The sequence below is a fragment of the Pinus tabuliformis genome, chromosome 2_1 (genome assembly GCF_031772625.1).
Source record: "Pinus tabuliformis cultivar Carrire ecotype Pingquan chromosome 2_1, CPIR1, whole genome shotgun sequence".
Taxonomy (NCBI): domain Eukaryota; kingdom Viridiplantae; phylum Streptophyta; class Pinopsida; order Pinales; family Pinaceae; genus Pinus; species Pinus tabuliformis.
Genome location: NC_142299.1, coordinates 877799655 through 877805578, shown reverse-complemented (window position 1 = coordinate 877805578; position 5924 = coordinate 877799655).

Here is a 5924-nt window from a genome sequence, read left to right as displayed (position 1 = left end):
AGTTAAAAACTCCCACTGTCAGTAATAAAGTTTCTGAATTAAAAAGAAGAATTGAAGAAGAATGTTGTTCTAATGATCCAGGTGGATATTGGTGGCCACCTGCCAAGTCCACCTGGACCCCCACCATTGTCTTTCTCAGCATTTTCAGTTTCCTTAATTGTAGCACAACTTACTATTTTTAGCAGTTTTTCGGGTCCTGAACTTCCGGAGCCGTTTTGAGGCCCTAAACGACGTTTTTTGGGGAATCCGAGGGCAACATGGGTCAATCAAATGTTGCCCGTTCCAACAATGATAGTGCTCGGATAGATCTTTCTAATGAGCTATTGTACGCGTCAAACGAAGATCATATGCCAAAGTTACGACCCCGGGAAGTTGATGTACCAATTTACCCCAAACGGGGCCCACAGTTTGGCGTTTCATCTCCTATGGTTAGGTTTTTGAATGTTAAGGGTTTTTCCATTGTTTCTCAACAATAAATAGGCCTTCGAGCCTCATTGTAACACAGTTCAGAGGCTTGTAGCCATCACATCTCTTCTCAGAGATAAGCTACCATCGCCCTAGTTGGTTTATTTCCATTTCTGGTTGTAAGCATATTTCAGTATTTAACATTAATGAAATGAAGTATTATTTCCGCTGCATCTTTGTGTATATGGTTATCTCTGTAATTTGTTGCGTTCCTGTTTAAATCCGGATCAGTGGTATCAGAGCGGTCTGCTTTTTCTCTATTTTTCTTTGCATGTCCCCAACAAGGTCGGGATATAAGGAGTTAGGGCTTGAACTGGTTGAACCTTTGCAAGACCAGCCTCGCAAATCCCGACGGCCTCCCATGGCGGACGAGAAGAAAGACGAGGGGGCAGGAGATCCCATCAAAATCTTGCTCGAAGAAGCCCTCAAGCGACAACGGAACGCGATGATGGACAGCTTTGCCCAAATCCTTCAGCGGCTACCCAGAAGTGGCGCATCGGCTTCCAACAGCTCCTCTGGAAACGCCACACCCTTTAAGGTACAAGTTAATTTTGAAATCCCCATATTCGAGGGTCAGATAGACGCCGATGTCGTAGATAAATGGCTAAATCTGCTAGAGGGCTATTTTTCTGTTCATGAATTTTCGAGTCGGGAAAAGATTGTTTTTGCTCTTCTCAAAGCAGCCCCCCACGTCAAGGACTGGTGGGAAACCTACTGCGAGCAGAAGGATGAAAGTACTGGCTCACTATTTTCAGCCGCACCCACCTGGGATTCGTTCCGGGATGCCATCAAGGAGCAGTACTACCCTGTCGGAAGCTATGAGGATGAATACATAAAGTGGACCACGCTGTGGCAGGGAAGGGACCAAGACGTGTCGGAGTTCACCAATCTTTTCCATACCCTTCGCACAAAGTTGGGTATCAAGGATTCCGAGCAACATTTGATACTCAAATACCATGGCTGCTTGCACAAGTACATCCAGGAAGAAATACAATTCCTAAACATCCCCTCGCTCGGCGCAGCATACCGATATGCCATCAAGGTCGAGCAGAAGTTTAAACAAAAGAAGCGAGACTTTGGATCTGCGAATCCAAAGCAGGGGAAAGGTGCCCCTAAACCACAGAACAAAGGACAGAGCCAAGGCGGGACAGCACAAGACAACCAGCCGAAGCTGCAAGCAAAGAACAACGCCGCGAAGCCGAGAAAGGACACTGGAAAATGGTGCGAGTTCCATAAGAGCTCCACTCACAACACAAGTGAGTGTCGGGCCAAGCAGTCACTGGTGGCTGAGCTGAAGGTTTCAGAATCAGATGCATGTTCCGACTCTGAGTCAGAACCCGATAAGGGGTATGAAAAAGGGAAGCAGATCATTGATGCGGATCCTAGCGCCACTGTTGCTACCGCAAAGATCCAGAAAAATGAACCCGAAGATCCAGAGGAGGAGGAGCGTCTCTTCCACTCCCAGATGTGGGTAAAGGGCTCCCCGATACAGTTCATTGTTGATAGCGGGAGTCAAAAGAACCTCATTTCGGCAGAGGTCGTGAAGCGGTTGGGCTTACCGACCACAGCACATCCACAACCATACACCATTGGGTGGCTTCACCAAGGGCGAGATCTTCGCGTGAGCCAGCAGTGTCGCCTTCCATACAACATCAAGCCCTTCACGGATGAGGTATTGTGTGACATTGCTCCCCTTGAAGTTTGTGATGTATTACTAGGACAACCATACTTGTGGAAGCGACATGCTGTGTATGAATCAAGGCCCCGTGCTGTTATTATTACATTGGGAAATAAGTTGTTCAGGATACCAGAGGTAGCACCACCTGCCGCCATCTCTTTGATTACTGCAAAACAATGCAGTAAGATCATTTCCAAAACCAGGAAATTTGTTTTCCTGATGATACGCCCTCAAGGGAAGAAGAAGACAGTGGTCGCGGCCTCCAAACGGGGTCCCTCTGCACGACAGCTACAGATGGACAAGATTGTGGAGGAGTACGAAGACATCTTCACCTCCCCGGCAGGGGTTCCTCTGCACTGTCAAGTCAAGCACTCCATCGATCTGACCCCAGGTGCGCCGCTACCCAATGGACCAATTTATCGGTGCTCCGTTCTGGAGAACAATGAAATCAAGAGGCAGATTCAGGAGCTCCTGCAGAAAGGTCACATCCATCCGAGTTCATCGCCCTGTGGGAGCCCGATCGTGTTGGTACAGAAGAAGGATGGGACGTGGAGACTCTGTATTGACTATCGGGCGCTGAACAAGATCATTGTCCGTAATAGGTACCCGATCCCGCGGATTGATGACCTCCTAGACCAACTAAAGGGGGCGAAATATTTCAGCAAGATCGATCTGAAGTCAGGATATCACCAGGTACCAATCGAACCCTCAGATGTGTGGAAGACTGCCTTCAAATCCAAGGAGGGCCTCTTCGAATGGTTGGTCATGCCTTTCGGATTGACGAATGCTCCTGCAACCTTTATGAGGCTAATGGATGACATCTTGCGGCCATTCACCAACTCCTTTGTAGTAGTATACTTGGATGACATTCTGATCTTCAGCCAGAGTTGGGAAGAGCACCTCCACCACATCCGACAGGTTCTCCAAACACTGCGGCAACACAAGCTATGTGCCAATTTGGAGAAATGCACTTTTGGCATGACCCAGGTTCAGTATCTGGGATACATCATTGATGAACAGGGGGTGCATGTCGATCCAGCCAAGGTCCAAGTCATTCGAGATTGGCCCTCTCCAACCACTCTAACAGAGCTCCGCAACTTTCTAGGTCTTGCCAACTTCTACCGCAGGTTTGTGCTGGGGTTTTCTCATATTTCTTGGCCCTTGAGTCAAGTCACCAAGGGAGGGGCGAAAGCAAAATTCTTTTGGTCTGAATCTCAACAAAAGGCATTCAGGGAGTTGAAGGATCGCCTCTGCACGGCACTAGTGCTCGCGTTACCAGATTTACAACAACCATTTGAGGTCGAGACAGATGCCTCTGACTATGCTATTGGGGCAGTCCTTACTCAACATGGACATCCAGTGGCATATCACAGTGAAACGCTTTCAGACACAGTCCGGAAGTACCCCACTTATGATAAAGAGATGTATTCCATTGTACAGGCCTGCCGACAATGGAAGCATTACATTTTGGTGAAGGAAACGGTCATCCACACAGACCACCGACCCCTGCAGTTCATACAGACCCAAGGGAAATTGCAGAATGATCGCCATCAGAAGTGGTCTACATACCTGCAACAGTTTCACTTGAATATCAAGTATAAAAAGGGCAGCACCAATAATGTTGCAGATTACCTCAGTCGACCACCGATCATGGCGCTGACCACCGTGCTCAACTCTTGTGGGCACGAGACTTTTGATTGGCCACTTCTCTACAAAAGCGACCCAGAATTCGGCCACACATACCAGACACTCTTGGAGGGTCGGCATGTTGCAGATTTTCACCTCCAGGATGCCCTATTATGCCACCTCGGTCACCTTTGTGTTCCTGCAAGCGAGCGTGCCAAGATGATTTGGGAAGCACACTACAGTCGGGCTGCTGGGCATTTCGGGGTCGAGAAAACAGTGGCAGTACTGCAAAATTATTTCTATTGGCCGAATCTTCGACAGGATGTTGGGAAGTACATCCGATCATGTACTGACTGTGCCATTGCCAAACCGACCATTAAGAAGCACGGCCTCTATACCCCGTTGCCTACCCCTAGTCGACCTTGGGAATCCATCTCCATGGATTACATGTCAGGCCTTCCTTCCACTGAGCATGGAAATGACTGTGTTTTTGTGGTCATCGACAGGTTCTCGAAGATGGCCATTATGGTGGCCTGCAAGAAGAATATCACAGCAGAAGCCACTGCTAAACTCTTCTTTGAACGAGTGTGGGTGCACTTTGGGATCCCATAGTCTATCATCTCAGATCGGGACAGTCGGTTTCTCAGCACATTTTGGTCCAGTCTCTGGTCAATGCTGGACACCAAACTCACGAAGTCCACAGCCTTCCATCCTCAAACTGATGGCCAGACAGAGGTTGTCAATAGGATGATTGTGCACATTCTGCGCATGTATAACTCAAAGCATCCACGCACATGGGACGAGAGCCTCCCCTATGTTCAGCACAGCTACAACCGAGCTCTTCACAGCTCCACTGGCCATAGCCCTTTTCAGGTGGGTTTGGGATTCCAGCCACTATGCCCCATTGATCTGGCCATGCCACTTGCAGCTACTCACATGAATTTAGCTCATGTCCAGTCCAAAACAGATAAGGCCACCAGCTTCATTGAGCGCATCCAACATATTCGCCAGCAGGTCCATGACATTCTTGAGAAATCAAATGCCAAGTACAAGCAGCGACATGATCAATATCGGGTGCCACACAAGTTTCAGGTGGGCGACAAAGTCTGGTTGCATTTGCAAAAAGAACGCCTTACTGGAGCCTATCGGAAATTGAGACCACTCCGATATGGTCCTTACACCATTACTAAGGCTATGGGAGACAATGCATTTGAGCTCAGCATTCCCCCATTCCTTGGCCTGCACCCAGTGTTCAATGTGGACCGCCTTCGGCCATACTTTCCACCATTGCTAGACACATCCGACATTGCAGAACAGCTCAAACCCACAGAATTAAATCCAGATTGCATGGAACAAGCTGCAACTGATCGAGTCATGGACACACAGATCAAGAACACTCGCCAACAGAATATCCAACTGTATCGAGTTTTCAAAGCAGGCCAACTCCTTCAGCAAGGCAAGTGGCTCACCAGGGAACAAGTTCAGCAGAAGTTTCCTCATCTCATGGAGGAGCTCAATGCAATGGGGACCATTGCTTCCTAAGGGGGGAGGAATGATCCAGGTGGATATTGGTGGCCACCTGCCAAGTCCACCTGGACCCCCACCATTGTCTTTCTCAGCATTTTCAGTTTCCTTAATTGTAGCACAACTTACTATTTTTAGCAGTTTTTCGAGTCCTGAACTTCCAGAGCCGTTTTGAGGCCCTAAACGACGTTTTTTGGGGAATCCGGGGGCAACATGGGTCCATGGAATGTTGCCCGTTCCAACAATGATAGTGCTCGGATAGATCTTTCTAATGAGCTATTGTACGCGTCAAACGGAGATCATATGCCAAAGTTACGACCCCGGGAAGTTGATGTACCAATTTACCCCAAACGGGGCCCACAGTTTGGCGTTTCATCTCCTAGGGTTAGGTTTTGGAATGTTAAGGGTTTTTCCATTGTTTCTCAACAATCAATAGGCCTTCGAGCCTCATTGTAACACAGTTCAGAGGCATGTATCCATCACATCTCTTCTCAGAGATAAGCTACCATCGCCCTAGCTGGTTTATTTCCATTTCTGGTTGTAAGCATATTTCAGTATTTAACATTAATGAAATGAAGTATTATTTCCACTGCATCTTTGTGTATATGGTTATCTCTGTAATTTGTTGCGT